The sequence below is a fragment of the Apus apus genome, chromosome 9, assembly GCF_020740795.1.
Source record: "Apus apus isolate bApuApu2 chromosome 9, bApuApu2.pri.cur, whole genome shotgun sequence".
Taxonomy (NCBI): Eukaryota; Metazoa; Chordata; class Aves; order Apodiformes; family Apodidae; genus Apus; species Apus apus.
Window position 1 is genome coordinate 10,648,652 of NC_067290.1, and position 17,910 is coordinate 10,666,561.

General features: G+C 36.3%; 1 protein-coding gene across 1 annotated transcript in view; it reads left to right on the forward strand.

Annotated features, from left to right (window-relative positions):
* Window positions 1-17,910, forward strand: part of IL17RD (interleukin 17 receptor D) — a 62,023-nt gene that overhangs the window by 30,427 nt on the left and 13,686 nt on the right. Inside the window, exons 2-4 of the mRNA XM_051627578.1 lie at window positions 11,933-11,990; window positions 15,298-15,423; window positions 17,602-17,720. The gene's annotated coding sequence lies outside the window, so the exon portion shown is untranslated. The remainder of the gene's footprint in view (window positions 1-11,932; window positions 11,991-15,297; window positions 15,424-17,601; window positions 17,721-17,910) is intronic.

Consider the following 17,910-nt stretch of genomic DNA (forward strand, 5'->3'; position numbering starts at 1 on the left):
TTTTTGTTTAATGGTCAGTGCTTAGTGGTTAAGGCATTCATTACACAGAGAATTAGGTGAGAAGGAAAATGAGACTGAGCATCTTTTTTCAGTCTTTAGGCTTTAGGATTTTCACCATCCTCCTTATGGGTATGTGCAACACCACAGGAACGTGTTGGTCTATGGCTGGACATTATAAAGTGTGGTGATTATCAGCCACAGCCTCTTGCATACTGGCACCTGGCCTAGCTCAACCTTTTCGGTGTTACCACAATAGAAATGCTATGTAAGAAAATACATCTTCACTGAGCTTTGAACACTTGAATTCACTTGAACAGCTTATGTGTTTGATACAGTATTCTAATTTTAATTTCTGCCAATTTTAGTTAGGTAGGTGAAATTACAGTTTAGGATACCCTCTTCGAGTTTCTTTCACTTGTGAGGGCTTTGTATGGAGTGAGTCTGGATCTTATTGGTGCTACTTGTGTGAAAACTAGAGGAATTTCTTGAGAGCAGAACAGCAGTGGTATTTTTCCTGAGGCTAAATGGACTTTGTACCATTCCTGCATCTTGTCAGAGTAGGCCAGGAGAGGATAGACCCATATGCCAAACCTGCATTTGTACATCAGTTGTTTGATTTTAGGGTTCCTGTTATTTTTCCCAAGGTGTAATTTCTAATTACTGTTTATTAATGAGTATGGAAATCTGTCATTTAAAAGAAAACTGCTTTGACTGAAAAATTAAATGTTAACCAGATATAGATTTTCTTCACCAGTTTTTTTTTTAACTGGGTAATCCAATTTTAACCAATAATCACAGAATGGTTTGGGTTGGAAGGGACCTTAAAAATCATCTAGTTCCAACCCCCCTGCACGGGCAGGGACACCTCCCACTAGACCAGGTTGCTCAAAGCCCCATCCAACCTGGCCTTGAACACCTCCAGGGAGGGGGCAGCCACAAGCTCCCTGGGCAACCTGTGCCAGTGTCTCACCATCCTCACACTAAAAATAATACAAGAACAAAAAGTGTTACAAGATTCTAGGAACTGGGTGAGAGCAATCCTTCATGAAAAAGATTTAGAATTAAAATATGACAAGAGCTAGAACAATAATGAAGCAAAAGGCACCAGTGTAATATTTTAAAGTTGTGATACAGGTTGTGTCAGTGTTTCAGCAGCTATCACATTTCATGTCAAGTAATGTGTTAATTATGAAAATGGCAGTTATGAGCTAGCTAGCTAGGTACTGTACAGGTAGAACATGTAACCTTTGCTTTGGCCTGCTTTCAAAAGCACTTAACATTAAATACATAGGAAAAAGGCATCTCCTAAACTGTTCTACTTGTTCAAGTGTTATATTAATTTGTGATATCCATAGGGTGTGACTTTTATTAGTGGAAACCAAATGTGGTCAGACTGGACTTTTCAGTACTATTTCAAACATTACATCTCTATTTAAAAAACTGTGTTTTGGATCCCTTTTTTAGCATTTAAAAACTTCATGGAACATATAATGCCTAAAGAGTTTGCCAGTACAGATACACTTAAAACACACACATTTCCTTGATTATTTTTTTTTTTCATCAGTAAGATTTAGCAACACTTAATGCTTTTCAAATCCAAGTACTGAATAGACATGAGGACACAGGAATATCTGAATGTCTTCTGGCCCTTCTTGTTCCTTTTTTTCATTGTAAAGAGCCCCAACAATCTTGATGGCAGAAGCTTTTCTTTGTAAAGAAGTGGATGAATGGCACAATTAGGAACAAAATATATGGATTTGCAGTGTGTGAAAATCAAAACTCTTAAGAGAAGAAAACCTGCCTTCATGATCAGGTGAGTTCCGAGCTAAAATTTATTCAAGACTGGTGGTTCATCTTGTCAATTGTCTCCTTAGAAATAAAGCTGTTTTGTATGGTTTTATTGTGTTGTGTTCAAATTCCTGGCATTGATCATAATTTGGCAGAGCTCTTCCTCCTCACATGGCCATAAGTGGGGAAACTCCAGTTTGCTTGCAGAGAGGGGCTGGTGTAGTTGGAATATTTGGCAACTGTTTCTTACAAGTATCCTTCGGGTGGACCAGAAGTATTTTGTGCAGTTTGTGTGTATTTCTGATGCATTCCAAATGGAGTTTTTTTGGCTGCAAATATGATGGCTGTATTCCATAGAGGGTAACCAGGAGTGTATAAATTCCCTGGCAGCTGAAGCTTTAAATCTACAGCCACCAAATGTGTCTGCCTGTGTCTCTCAAGCTCAACCAAGTGGATCATCAGTACATAGTAAGCTCTGGACCTTCTAATTCTGCCTGCTGATTCTATTACTCCTTAAACTGTGGGAGTAATTTTTATCTTCTTTGTGGACTGGGACTAGACATGCTTTGAGAAGAAATTGATTTGCTGAAAGTGCATAATTCAGCAGTAAGAATCTGTTTGCTTGCTTGTCTCAGGGACCTGGGAGTAACAATTGCAGAGCAGTTGAAGGAACCAAAGCCCACACCTCTAAAACTGTTAGAAGGGCAGTATAGCTGATCTAACTCTGCAGGAAGCCAGTTCATGCAGCTTGTCCATTAACTGTGAAAGGAAGAAAGGGAGGAATACTTGATTGCTTCCTATGTAGAGGTAATTTATTTTATTAGCATAGTTGATATACAAGGAGCTTCTAATAGAAAATTGTTTTAGTCTTTGTGTTTGACATAATGGTCCCTCTGTTTTTGCTGGGTTTTTTTTTCCCCACCCAGATTAAAAATGCCTGATACAGTCATTATGACAGTCTGTTCTGACGCAATCTGCCCCTCACTTCTGATGGGGGGATTTCATAGCATGGCTGTATATGGAATAAATGTTGCACTTCATGGTACGTTGCTGTTATTCTTATGACCCTCATAATATTGAACTTAAGGCCAAAGGTACCTTTGCATTGCTTCTTAGTAGATGCCTCTCACATTTAAAGTCCTACCTTCATGTTGCCTGACCCTTTTAAAGTCATGTAGCTCAAGAGGATGATAACTTTGGGAAGAGACGCTTGTATCATTTTAAAGAAAGTTGTTTTTTTTTTTACTGCATATCCTTAAAAAAGTTTCATATAAAGTATTAAAAATACTGTTCAAGGCATGGTGAAAGATTCTTTAAAGCTGAAGCATGGGATTTTGGCAAGCAAATAATGGATTGTTCCTGGAATTGAACCATGCTGCTTATGAATTCTCAGTTTTAAAATCTTATGGATGAGTACAGTTGTGTGTTTCTAAATCCCTAAGAATAGGGTTTTATGTCCAAAATAATTGCATTACTTCAAAGAGAGGGATTAAGATGGAACAATCCCAAATCCTATCTACTTAAAAGTTTTATGAGTTCTGTGGCACTAATCAGTAGCCTTATTACTAAATTACCTTGCTTCCATATCCTCCAGAACCCAAACTTTGTTCTATTTATATGTTGGTCCTACAAAGCCAATGTGCAATTTTCTTTACATTTATGTGCTCCAGTGAATAGGTAATACTTGCCTTAGTTGTGCCTGTATGTTTCACTTCTGAGAGTAAGAACTAAAATTCAGTTTCTAGGAGTATGCATTTCATATTTTCTGACTGGAAAGATCTTAAATTTCAGTGACTTTCAAATAATACAGAAGGATTAGGACTAGGGGAAGACATTGTGTGAATATGTACAAAACCTTTATGTGATGTTCTGCTTTAAAGATTTCCTTGCAAGCAGCTGTTCTTATCATTTTCAAAAGTTCTACATGGGATAAACTTGCTCTGTACTGGAAAGGGACTCTCTCCAGTTTGCTTGCTCTAAGTTTGTTTGCAATCAAATCTCTTAAGAATGCAGTAAATTTTAGATTAGAATTTTTTAGGTAGAACAGTTCTTAATAAAGCAATTAATCCACATTTGATGGCAGTTTCCCTCAGAATCGTTAGGCATTTTTTTGTGTGCACTTTGGCATTATATTGAGAAACAAAGAGCAAAAAAACCTCACCCTGAAATAGTCGTCATTGTGAATTGTGTTCTGGCTGAAGCTTAAAACTGAAACTACAAAGTCAATCCTAGTTAATTTTACAGATTTTCTGTTTCTTGGGATGAGACCTGGGATCAAACAAAGAGCTCATGCTAGGAGTTTCCAGTTTGAAAGGTAGGAATCTGGCAGCAAAAGGTTATTAGTGAACCATTTGTGATTTTGGAAATAAGTTGCTTTAGTTGTTCTCCAGGTGCCATTGCATATGCTCAGCTTTAAAGGAAAAAAACTTTCTTTTTGGATCTGCTTGGCTTGGAAGTACTTAATGCTTTAGGAGAAGCTTCCTGCAGTTAGAAACAAGTCTCAGCCATATTGCCCTTCTTTCTAACCGTTTTGTGTGTAACATCTTTGTGTGTAACCCACCTGGATGCGTTCTTGTGTGATGTGCTCTAGGTGACCCTGCTCTAGCAGGGGGGGTTGGACTAGATGATCTTTCGAGGTCCCTTCCAACCCCTAAGATTCTATGATTCTATGATCTTGAAAGATACAATTAATCCACTCATTTTGCAGCTCAGAAGTACTGTTGTTCTTTGCTTTCCTGTTTTCCTTCATGTTCCCTGAACTTAACCGTATATTTTATATACGTGTTAACATGAATAGTTCTCCATTGTTCTCTCATGTTTCTCAGTCACCTCTTGAAATGCTTTGTTCATTGTATTCTAACATCTTTGGGAGATGTGCCTCTCAGCTTATGGCTCTGAATGTTTGTACATCAAGTGGAGAGTCAATTAAATGAATTAAAAGAAACTGTTTGTTTCCTAGGCAGGTTAGTTTAGAAGTGCTTGAGCATAAGCTAGAATTCAGTGCTTATGCAATTATTCTTTTAAACATGAGGGACCCTGTAGGATTATTGAGGTTTTGGGTACCTTCCCACTGTAAGAAGTGTATTCAATTTGAATGGAATCGCTGGCTGACTTATTTGTTGTATGGTAAACAGTATGTGTGCAGGGCAGGCTTCATTCATTTCTTCTTCTCCATTATTTCAGATGTGAGTTACTCTGTTTAATTTGTTGTTTATAGCACAAATCAGTGTTTCTCAAACTACCTTGTCTTGAGTCCCTCTAAAAATAACTTTACCATTTGCACCCCCTTCCTTCCCAGTCACAAACACCATTCCTGCACCTGTCTTGGCATTGCTTTCCCCCCCCTTCCCAAACACCTCGTCTTTTCTCCCGACTCTCCTGCCAGGGGTCATGTCCCACAGTTAAGGGAACAGTGCTTTAGCTAGAGGCTTTTGGCTTTAGTCCAAGTATCCTTAGACTAGCACATTTCAGTGGTATGTTTCTGGGAAATGGGCTTTGTTTGAAAGTATTTCTTCTTTTGATGTTTTTGGGGTTTTTTTGTTGTGTGTTTGGTTTGTTGTTGTTTTGTTGCTGTTTTTTTTTAGAAGGCTTTTAATCTACCAATCATTACTCACATAACACAGTTGGAAGAAATTGTGTGACATAGAAAACTTCAAGGCAGTCTTGCAAATTGCATGAGAGAAATAAGAGCTGGTACCCTTTTTCTGCCATGCTTTGCTGCATTGAATTCCTGAGGTTGATTTGGAGATTTAAGATTTCCATGGCAGGCAGCAAACAGAATAGATTAAACTTACTTCTACTGTTTTAAATTGTGGCTTTAAGAACTGTCTGTTCCTTAAACCAGTTGACATACATTTAGTGAACAGCTGCATGGAGCCATGCTGCATACCAAAGAGTCACGCTGTCAATATTTTTTGTGGTATTTCTTCCTTACAGTGATTTCTTACCTCCCTATCAGACTGACTAATGTTTAATGTACCCTTCCAAATTGCCTTTTATAAATAGAAACTAAAATAGCCAGGAATGAGACACTATGGAAAGGCATTTCTACTGTTTTCTGGTTGTTTTCCTTTGTTGTTTGGGGGTTTGGTGGTGGTTTTATTCTTTTTTGTTTTGTTTTGTTTGTTTGTTTGTTTTTTAGATAGGATACTCTGCAGTTCATGATCTTAAAAGTTTGTGATCTTGAACCAGCATGTTTCACACCAAAAATCCAAAAAGACCCCCATGAAACATAGGATATATGAGTATAATTCTCAGGTTTAGCGGCCACCTCATCCTCTGACAGGATTTAAGTCAGCAGCTGTTGAATTCAATATTCAGGAGGAACTTGAGAAAACCATATCTAGTTGAAATGGCAGAAGAATTTACTCAGACAAAATGTAATTACCTGTGTGGCAAGTCAGCTATAAAACTATGGATAATGTCACGATTATGTGAAAAATGAGATATTTAATGATCACAAGAAGTCTTATACAAATGAAGTATGAGTTCCTTATGTTTTGTTTGGGCAAGTAAGTATTACATGTTACTCTTAAAGGAAAGTTTCATTTCCCAGATTTTAATGTAAAGTAACTTCAGTTAGTTTTGTTGTACCTGAATTGTAACTCTCAGTGTCTGGTCCATCTACACAGTATTGATTTTGAATTTTTTCTTCTTGGAAAATTTTGACTGTTGGTTAAGTTAGCACAGTACTAAAAAAAAGGCTATAATGGGTGCTTTGTAATGTTTGTTCCAAGTCACAGGGCTTAAATTTGGTTAAACAGCTGTATTCTGGGAAATAGAGGAGTATGCTAAATGTGAACATGTCTGAAGTTTGAAACAAAGGGAGGTGTATTGTGCCTGCCTCAGGTCATGAGGCATCTACTCCCTGGAAGGCTGAGCTATGCCGGGAAAGTCAGAGAATTAAGTATGTTCACATAAAAGAAGGGTTCTTCCAGTTCAGAGGAAGGGCCTAATTGATCTACCAGACAACCTAATACTCTCTCTGAAAGGGACAATTGTGTAAAAGCAATGTGCTAACACCTGGAGATCGACCATTGAATTTTCACAAGTAACAGGGAAGAAAAATTGGCATCTTTGAATGCTGACAGGCTGCTCTTGGCAAGGATCTGTTAGGGAAGACCCAGCTAACTGGTGTGTATGGCAAGAGGATAATCAGCAGTTGGATGGATCATAAAGTTTCTTCTTGCTCAAAACCAATGCTTTTCTCCCCCTCACAATACATCATTTGTAACGGAATAAAACCAATGCTTATGTCAGTTACATAGGAAGAAATGCAAAAGATGCTGACCTATTAAAAGAAGTTAAAAAAAATGTTTTGAAGAATCTGGGTCCCTGTTTCAAATAGTAAATAGGCACTGAGGAGTCTATTCCTCCTTGAACTGATTCTCATGAAAAAGTACTTCTCCAGTGTCACTGAGATGCTTTTAAAAATGTGTTTTCCATAATTTGTGCATACAATGCAGGATCATACGCAATAGCAAAGCTTAACAAAATTTAGGGTTGGAATTGTCAGTTGGACCAGGGATACAGTAGTAACAGTATAAACCCATCCACCCAGAGTTTAGAATTCATTCTGCAGTCAATGGAGTGCACATAAGTTATATAGCAAACATTAGCAGGGATTATGTATTTTGTTCTTTTGGCAGCAATCCAAAATGCAGGTGTATAAATACTACAGATAATTTGTTTACTGATGACTGTAGAAATAGGAAATGTTTTAACTTGGTTGAAAACATCCAGAGAGCTTTTGAATGAAAAGAGCAGATGTCAAATATAAAGCTTTTCGTTTACTAAGCAATGAGTATGATAAACATTGATTATTCATCCTGATGTTGGAGTTCAAAAACAATTGTCCCTTCAGTTTACCTCATGGCAGCATGAAGTTAGGACCATGTGTGCGTTGATTAACAACATATGAAAGATGAATCGTGGTTACTGTTTTGGTCTAGTGCACAAGGCTATGCTTGAGGGGCAGTGATTTCCTACCTCCTTTACCAGATCTCTGTAATTAGTGCTAGTATCTATCTCTGTTTCCTGGTATTGATCTCAGAGTGGCTGCCTAACAGTGCCTAGTTGCACACATAGCTTGTCTTTATTGAATGGCTGTGGTTGCTTAACAAAAGTAGAATGCTGAAGTGTGTGTATTTCAATATTATTTGTAAAAATGGTTATTCGTAGGACAATTCTGAAATCACCAATGCCAGCTCTGGCAGGAATTGTCAGATAGGAAAACACAGGTGTTCCTTTGAAATATGAAACGCTATATGCTCTAGATTAAAAGAGAAAAATTCCGACAATAACAAATAAGCAGAATCTTCAATTTCTTTCAATTGTATTTAATTTATGCCTCTGATAGCAGGTATTAGTTAAATTTTACTTTTCTTGGAGGCATAATTAGTGCCTGTGATTAAAATTTTATTTAAGCTTTATTTATGAAAATGTAGTCCCAGCTTTGTTTCTCTCTTTCATAGTAATAGGTAGAATGTGTTGTCTTAAGTGCACCTCATGAATAAGTTGTAACCATAAATGAAGGATGGGTTTTAGAAAAATATAAACAAACAAAAATACTGGTTAACTTAATGTAATAGTCTTTGACTCTTACTAATACTTGTGCTCTTTCATGTTGAAAGATGACTATTTAAATAAAATTATATGCCTGCACATGCCTTGAACATCTGAAGGAGTTATTAATTCTTTAGCAGATGATGTGTGTTAGTGTTACTCAGAACTGTGCTGATTTAAAATATCTTGGGATCTTCACTATAACCGTCCAGGTTGTTCATGTGGTTGAAGAACAGACCCAGTGTTGGTCTATGTGATCTGAGGCTTATGTTAAGTCTTGGAAATGCTTTCTCACTTGCTTCTCCAATATAGATGCAGGATTTGGATCTTAATTTATCCTGTTTTCTGTGGAGTTTTGTGCTTTGAGCTCACATCATGTGAGATTTAATGTTGTTGTGGGTAACACTCCTCCCATCCCTGCTTTTTGTCAAACAAGATTATTTGTAATTTAGTCTGTGTGCATTTCAACTTTTATTATCTGTTTGAAGATCAGTGGTCTATAGTTCTTCATAAAAGATGTTTTGACTGTTTTCTTTCCTATGTATTCCTTCTCAGTCAGTGTGTATAGAAGTGTGTGGACCAAAGGGATTTTTATAGACAGAGCTCCAGGCAATGGAGACTTGTTTTCTAGTAAAGTTCAGAATAAGTTAAAAGCTGCAGATAAATTCAACAAATGTTAGTGGTTAATTAACTAAGAATGTGGAGCCCTAAGGCCATAGCATTAGCTTTTATAGTTTTAAAGTAAGATACTCTAAACAAATTGTTTTAGCTATAAGCTGTTTAAATAGCACAATTACTTTATGGCTTAAATACAAGGGAATGCTTCCTGGAAGAATGGATTTTTAAACTCATAGCAGTAAGTAGTTGAAGGACTAATACTGAAGTTTAGCACAAATTAGTTAGAATTGGTTAACTAGTTTACATGCTTTGACTTAAAACTTATGACAATTACCTAGTTCAACACTTTAGGGTGACCCAGATTCTCTCCCAAATTACTGCAGCCTTTTTGAACCTTTCACACACTTGAGAGCAAAGGTTCAGCAGAGTTTGGCTTATGTAGTATTTATTTTTGGATCTACTTTATTAATGATCATGTTATATTGATTTACACTTCTACTGTTACATATTTTGTGATGTCACCATAATTCCAGTAGAAATTCAAGTAAAGGGGCAGTAAAAAGCATTACTATATTATGTTTGTTAACATATAGTATATAAAACAACCTATCTAAATAATTAAAATTCTTGTGCTAATTTATGTCTCAAAACTTCCAGTCTAGGACACAAAAAGTAACAAATTGATGGTTTATCTGCCTTTATTTATAAAAAGTCAATAGTTACATTTTTGTTATTTTTTTGGCGTATTTTTAATCACACAATGACCTTGTTTTGCTGTAGTAGTAAGTCAAGTGAGATTTTATATAGCTTAAGAGAAACAGAAAATGAGTCAGAAAAGAGCAGGTATTAACAGAAAAGTTGAGACTGAAAAAAAATCGACGCCTTCCTGTTTCAGGAAACCTTTTTGTGTAACAGCTTGTTTAATGCCAAACTAAATCAAAGTTAAACAAATGAAAAGCCACCTAAGAAGAAGGTGAGATTACAGATTTCACTTGTAACAGTACTATCAAGATCTGCTTTTCTTTCAGTCTTTATCTAGTATTTGCAGGTGTTGTTTTTTTTTTAAAGGTAATTTAATTCATACCTACCTTGCTTTTCTCTCAACACACCTGTGTCTGGTTATTATGTGAGACACCGTGAATGTTTACATGTTATCATGGCAACATCTAGTTACTGTTGGAGTCCTTTTATAGTATTAGCTTTTGTCCTTTTTACTGTAGCTGTAAAAGTGGATATGTAAATGCACAGTATTTTTTTAAGATAATGGTAATGATGATTTTGCCTTTCAGAGAACGTTACTCCTTAAGATCAGTGTTACAGTTTTCAACTTTGTGTCTAGTGAGGAGGAGGGTGATGGTACATTTTACGTTTCAAAAACAATTTCAGTGCTTTCTGCAGGCTAAGGTATTGCTGTCTCTGAAGTCCAAAGTTCTTTGATATAGGTGTAGAAGAAACACTGGGCTTGTGTGCGTGTCTGGATTCCTCCATAGGAAAGCAATGAAATAGTTCTTTGGTTGGTCCTCAGTTTCTGTGACACTCAGCAAGCATGTCAGTATCTGCATGAATAGTATTTGATAACAGAAAAGGGTGTCTGATGTAGCAAAATGGATTTCTACCACATGCACTTATACTGGAAAAGTTTGGGGCATAATTATCTGAATTATTCCAGTTGGATATCCACTGGTTCATTTGTTCTCCTTTAACTATTTTTCTATTTTAGCCAATAATCAATGGGAAAATGGAAATGTAAAGTTCTCTCTCAGTGTTTTTGTTCTTCTCAACAACAATTTATCTAAAATATTTACAATACATGGTAAAATGATTTGGGCCTCTGTATGAGGGCCTCTTGCATAAATAAATACAACAGAAAAGTGAGTTAGTGCAGAAACAAAGTACAACTCAAAGCACATGGAAATATAAACTCCACAAGAATTATATCAGGCACCAAAACATAATTTACATATAAATATGTTTCTTTAAAATAATTTAATGAAGGATAGATGTGGGTACATGTTTAGGCACTGGGCATTGATACTCTCTCTGCAGTAAGAGTTTATTCCATATGCAAATCAAATACATGATTAAATAGGCCAGAGGTTTTTTGTCCTGTTTCATCTCAGCTTATGTTAAGCTTTGAGCTCTGTGTAGTTCTTGTGAACATTGAATATCAGACTTAGAAAAAAAGGATTACTTGATTGTAGATGAATTCCAGGTGTGCTCAAAATGTGCTTAGTTAGTTTGTCCAGTTGACACAGAGATAATAGACTCAGTCCTTCAGGCAGCTGTTCTGAGGTAGTTCATAAGATGAAGAGTGTCTGCCTGGTGGTGGATGCTCTTCAGTCAAATCTCATACTGTTTTGCTCTTAATTTTATTTTGCTAAAATGATTTTCACTGGAAAAACAGAGCTGACATTCTTTCTTCTCTCTGTTTGAACTTCTGATACTTGTTTTCATTACTGTGGAATTGAGATCAGCTTTTTTCAGGATGACATTCTCTCTTCTCTTTTCTTGCATTGTGTTTGCCCTGGAGAACCCAATTTGATTTCTCATTAAACCTTGATTAAAGGTGTGGATTTTGTATGGGCATGATTAACCTAGATGGTTGAAGTTGATCACAAAACTTTCTTTCAAACATGAGGTTCTGTGATCCACATCTACTGGGCAAGTCACACTAGTAAAGACACAATTTCATGTCTTCACGCAAATACTGTTTTCAGATTGAAATTTCTCTTTGTTTTCACTGCTTTGAGTATTGCATTTGGAAAATTGACCACAGGTGAGTGCATGTGGGTGCATGCAATCTATTCTGTCATTGACTGTGTTCAGATTGATGGATGCTGTGCCCAAACAGAAGCAAAGATTCTTAAGTTGATTGTCCTCGAACAAACTATTTACAAAATAATCTTTGTAAGTTCAACGTAGCTTGCTTTATTCAAATTATTTTCGTGGTATCTCTTTGCAGGGGCTGTCGTCAGTCACCAAGAACAATGGACTACTCAATATCACCTTTAAATACGACAGTAAGTTGAAAGTTTGCACTGTGTTCACAAAACCAAGAACTCAATCACAGGTGTCAATATGTCTCTTAAAAATGGCCGTAAGAATAGCATGAGCTGTTTAATATTGACATGGTTTTGAAATCTGCATTTATTTCTACTGGGTCAGGTAGATCATCTTCCTGTGTTTCACTGATAAGAAAATGATGGAATATTTTGCAGCACTTTTACTTTCAGATTGGCCTATGTCATCTGCCTGGTATCTGGCTGGAAAAGAGAATGGTTTTATTCTTTGAAAGAATTATGTCATTGAAGGGTCCACTACACACAAAGTTGTAGGAAAGGATTATTTCAAGCTTTAAACATCTTTTCTCTGGTGGGTAATTTTGGGGGAAAGTGGTGTGAAGTGTGTCTAAAGGTAAAAAATGGTATGCAGAAAATATATTAAAAATGTGTAATACTGAATATGAATATTGAATAGCATATCTTTCTCTAGTTAAAGTAGTTGGAACTTTTCATTAGCTGCAGTGTTAAAGGACCAGGTTAGTGGAAAATTGCTGTCTACTTTTTCAGTGAAGACAGATGGTTTTAGTACTGTAGCAGATGTGGTCTGTTTTGAAGCTAAACTAAGAAGAAAGTAATTTCTAGCATGATAACAGTAATAAGCAGATTGAAGAAATAATACTTAAAAACCTCTTCAAATGGCTACTAAATGATTCTACCTTGTGGTTTTAATTTTTTAAACATCTTTGTCACCTATGTTTTCTAGTCAGTAAAGTATGAGTATTGACTGCATTGGCGATGTATCCTTATTTGGGCAGTTAGTCACCATCATCAATATAAACTCAAGATTGGGTCAAGAGAAGGTCCTAATTTACAGCAGTCATGTTTGTGTTAAAGCCAGGGCAACTCACACGTTGGTTTTTTGCCTACCCAAAGAAATCACCTCACATGCTGAATGTGAGCAACATTTCAGCATTGAGAGCATGTCTCAGCAAACCAAACAACAGTGCTTTTGTTTCATTGGGATCATCCTTTTTTACATCTGTTTTTATGTTAATTTTTGAATTTGCAATAATTCACCGAATTTTTAAAAAATGTTACTTGATGTTAATATTTAAAATGAAAAAGTTGAAGTAGATTGGATTGTGCAAGAGGTGTTTGCTACAGAAGAGCTATGATTTTGTTGTTTTTTTTGTCTACCTAAAGAAAAATGGGCAATAATATCAGTCAGAACAGAGATCCCCATGTTTAGGTAACACAATGGAGTCTGTTTAAGTCCCGGGATCTGTCATGTTTTTTTCCATTAATTCTGGCACCAGGAACTGTGTTTAACCAATGACAAGTGTTAATTCAAAATTCTGCTGGCACTGCATTCTTCCTAGACAAAGGAGTTATTTAAGTTCTGCAGTACTAGGAAAATAGGAAAAGAGTTCCCTGATATCAAGGCTAAAGAGTTTGTATAATATGTAAACACATACTTATCATGAGTAAGCCAGCACAAAAGAGAGTTTGGCTTGCTGGCTGTGATTTAAAGGCTTTTCTTTTGCCATACAGTAACTCAAGCAAACTATATTTTATGTTAAATTAGTTGGTTAGATTATTTATTCAGGTGAAAACCAAATGTTTGAGTGTTTTAATATTGCACTTGTATTCAAGTAAAAGAAGTAGTTTCCTGAAAAGTGCAATTTTTCTCTGCTGTTGTTCTTTAAAAATGTAAATCAGTGACTCACAGTCAAACTTCTGAGATTTGTACTATATTCCACTTTGGCAAATTGTCATTTGACCATAAAACTTTACTAACCAGCAACCAAAGTCTTGGGCTTGCTTTTAATTAGATCCAGACCTAGCAAAAACCTGTTACCTCAAACTTTCCATTGAAAGATACTCTGTTCTCCTAAGACGAAGTTCACGTTGTCATTGAGTTCACTCGTAGCAGAATTCTGCAGATAGCAGAGGAAGTACCAACTGGCCAGCTTTTCTAAAAGGCAATGTGGTACAAGCAATTCTGTTCTTATTTGCATGGCAGTTACATAAAATAACCCTTACCATTGTTATTCAGAGCAAAAAGCTGTTTTCTGAAGCTGCTTCTCAGTTAATAATTTTTCTTTCTTCGCCTTTAAAATCACACCTCTGAATTAAATTTAAATTTCCTGCATTGGCTTATCATAACATTTGGTTCTTCATGTTTTTTTTCTTCAAACTCTGGATAGACAAATCTCAGGTCTTTAGAATTAATCATCAGTCAGTAATATATAGTCTACTGGTCAACTTTTTCTGGATTTTGTTGGCTTCACTGGTTCAAAAGCAGAATCATTGTGCATACATGTCCTCATGTGTACGGTGCTCTAGAACTATCGAATTCTCTGGCCACTACTTCTCTTCCTGCCACAAAATAGGAGCCTAAACATCATAAGGGCTTAAAAGTAAAAGAACTTGAGATTATTTATTTTCTTCTTTTGAATGCATAAAGACACGGTCAAGTTCAACAATTAAGTCAAGCATGTTTATTTTATTTTTACTTTTTTTTAAAGTTGAGGTTTTCTATAGTCACATGTTCACAGACGTGCAGCCTTAGAGAATACACTGTATTTTGTGAGGATATCAAGACAAACCCAGTTTTGTTTGGTTCTTTCCAGTGGCAGTAAAATAGTCTTCAAGGATGTCGCTACTGAACAGATGACAGAGATGAGATAGATTTAGGCAGTAGGCTCTTTGTGGTCAGGATCAAGCAGGATTGTGGCTGAAAAGCACTTCTTGAGCACTATTGCTAAAGCTTTGCGTTGTTCATTGTTCTCATACATGCCTGATTACTAACCAATACTCTCTTCCTTTAAGCAATGTACATGCACAAAATTAATGTCTGTCCTCATATTCTTTTGAGTAATTAGTGAGGAAAAGATCGTTCTCTTTTGGGAGTCCCAACACATCATTTTTACTTTTATTGTGGTACAGGCTACATGGTATAAACAGGTAATCCCTTTCAGAGTCCTGTGAACTAGAGCAACTAGTGAAAATGGTTGTGCTCAATGATTTTCAAAGTTTGGTGTTATTAAGTGTCCCAAGACATAAGCTTCATCTAGATTTACTATTTTTATAGATTAAATTGTGCACATGTACTTTTACTATGCTCAGTCCTGAAGAAAAGCTACAAAATTAACTTAATTCTTTATTTACATGGAAAGATACTGGTCATGTTGGAAACTGGTTGCTCGAACAGCTCTTTTAAGATTGGGTGCAGTTGCCAGGTTATGATTTACTTGCCCTGGCATGGCACAAGAACAGGGGCTAGAAGGTTTTTCTTTAAGTGTTTATTTCTCCATGTTTTCAGACTGCACACCTTATCTGAATTCGGTGGGGAAACACGTGATAGGAGATGTGCAGAACATAACCCTCAGTCAGCAAGCGTGTTATGAACAGGTTGCAGTGACGATACTTTGGACAGCAAATGCCATCGGTAAGTAGGAGAGGAAAATGTCTTCAGTAGCAGCTTCTTGCTGATCAGTATAAAGTAAAAAAATTAAATGATATGTGGAATCATGGAAGCAAACTGATTAAGAAGAAAGCAGCTTTGCAAAGCTGTTAAAAAGTTCTATTTTTACTAGCTCACTTGAAATACTCTTAAAACTAGGATGCTTTCTGCAGCCTTGAGCTGCTTTTCACTATTCCAGTTTGAGTTTTTCCTGCTTCTCATAAGGTGCAATAGCCCTGATTTTCTCCTCTGCCCCAAGGCTTTGGTGCATTCCAGTGATTGAGTTTAATTTCCAATACACTTAGATTCTGTAGGATGCAGATTGTCTTGCAAGTGGAAATATTATTCAGTCATAGCTACACAAACTTGAATGTGTTTCTTTGTCAGGCCTGGTCACAGAGAACATTCTTCTGTCACTTAAATGTCACTGGAAGTACTCTTTTGCTCACTAGAGCAACAGTCTCCAAAGTGGGGGGTGCACAAGGTGATTCACTGGGGCATGTGAAGAAAATTTTACAACTCCTATTTACATTTTTTTGAAATCTTGTGGTCTTTATGTCAGACATTAAGCTTTTACATGTGGTACATGAGGGATCCTGAATTTCCTAGCCTAGTTTAAAAATCTTCCAAATGCAGATTTCCAGGATTGCAAGGAAGGATTGCATCCTAAATTATAGGATATGGCTAATAATGCAAACATGTATTTATTAAACTTGATCTAAAATTTGTTAGCCTAGCCTTGCATTTATTAAATAAACATTTTAGGAAGGTATGAAAATTGTGGGTTTTGTTTGTGGCTGCCCAGTGTTGAATCATACTTTCATAATTTATTTGATAACATAAACCCCTGATCAATTTCTGAGGTTGAAAATGACACTTAATCCTGCAATACTGTGCAGCTGGAAGCACTTGCTAATCTTCAGCTGCAGACTGGATGAATCAAATCTCTGTGGGAAACAAAGCTTGGTGTTCTTTCTTGTAATGATCAGAGGTTAATCCTTTGGAAAGCGTTTGAGGACAGAACTACCATTGAAGCATCTTGGGTGACACAGAGACTGGACACTTTCTCTTTCATGGTATTCATGTAAGCACAAATAGTGCTTTTGTTCCATGGAATATTAGGAACACATTGGGCACCTCCTGGTCTTTATCTACTACAAGATCATAAAACATTAAAAAAACCCAAACAAATAAAAACCTGAAAACGAGTGAAACGGAGGTCTGTGGAAAATGATTTAGGGTTTATGTTTTTTAATTTGACAAGCATAGCATGAAGTCAAATTAATCCATTTATATTTATGTAGCATTTGGCTTGCAAAGGCTGTTGCTGTGTCTTTGATAAACATGTATTCTGCCATACATAATCCTGTTTATGAGTTGTAATTAGAGGGAGTAATGGTGGCAGTTAATCTTGAAGAACTATGAAGTGATTTTGATACCTGAGCCACAAAACTGTCACAGGGTAACACTGTGCCATTGTCCTGTGACATTTGCAGCATGGCGACTCAGTTTTTAGTCATGTAATGAAGTAATTCCATCATGAGAATGGTGGAAATGTCAAGACACTGTGCTGAGAGTTAGTTGTCTTAGAGTAACTTGATAAAAAATGGATGTCGTTCTGGCATCAGTTATAAATAACTGGAAGTATTCACTCGCTGGAATAAATTCCATTCCAGTTAAGTAAAGTTTTCTGTTATCCCTCACTATACTAGAACTAAGGAAGTAACAAATGCTTATCACTTCAATCTGGTAGGCTCAGAAATCAGAGGGAGGTGTTATAAAGGAGTATTTCTGTAATTTCCTAGAAAAATGATGTGTTTCATTGCTAATAATGGAAGTGTGAAGTTACTATAAACTATTCCTGAGGGTGATGAAGGTAAAGATAACTTGCAGTGATAATTTGCAAGCCCCAGCTGAGATGTGGGCACCTCTGCTGTAAGCATTTCACAAGTGTGTAGTAATTGCAGCCTTTGCCAAAGATTGAATTCTAAATAGGCAAGACAGAAAATGTGGAAGGAACTGACATATAACAACAGAAACGTATTTCACATGAATGGTAATCTTTAATTTTAAAGGCAAATGAAATATATTAAAATCCTATAAAATACCAAATTATACATTTTGAAATATTAGTCTTCAAGTTAAATGCCCTGCTGTTTGCAGGGATTGAATACCTGAAAGGATTTCGAGTGATACTTGAGGAGTTAAAATCAGAAGGAAGACAATGCCAGCAGATTCTTTTAAAAGATCCAAAGCAGCTCAGCCCCAATTTCAAACGAACAGTAAGTGCTTTGTTTCAAGAAAAGTTGTTGCTTCATTGTGTGCTTATACGCTGCATGTAAATCTAGATATATCTCAAAATACATATTCAGTGTGCTTATTACTGGGATGCAGGTTGCTTCCTAAATGTATTATTCTTTAAACTAATTGTAGTTGTTGATCTAGAGACAGGTCTTGTCTCCTTGTATAGAA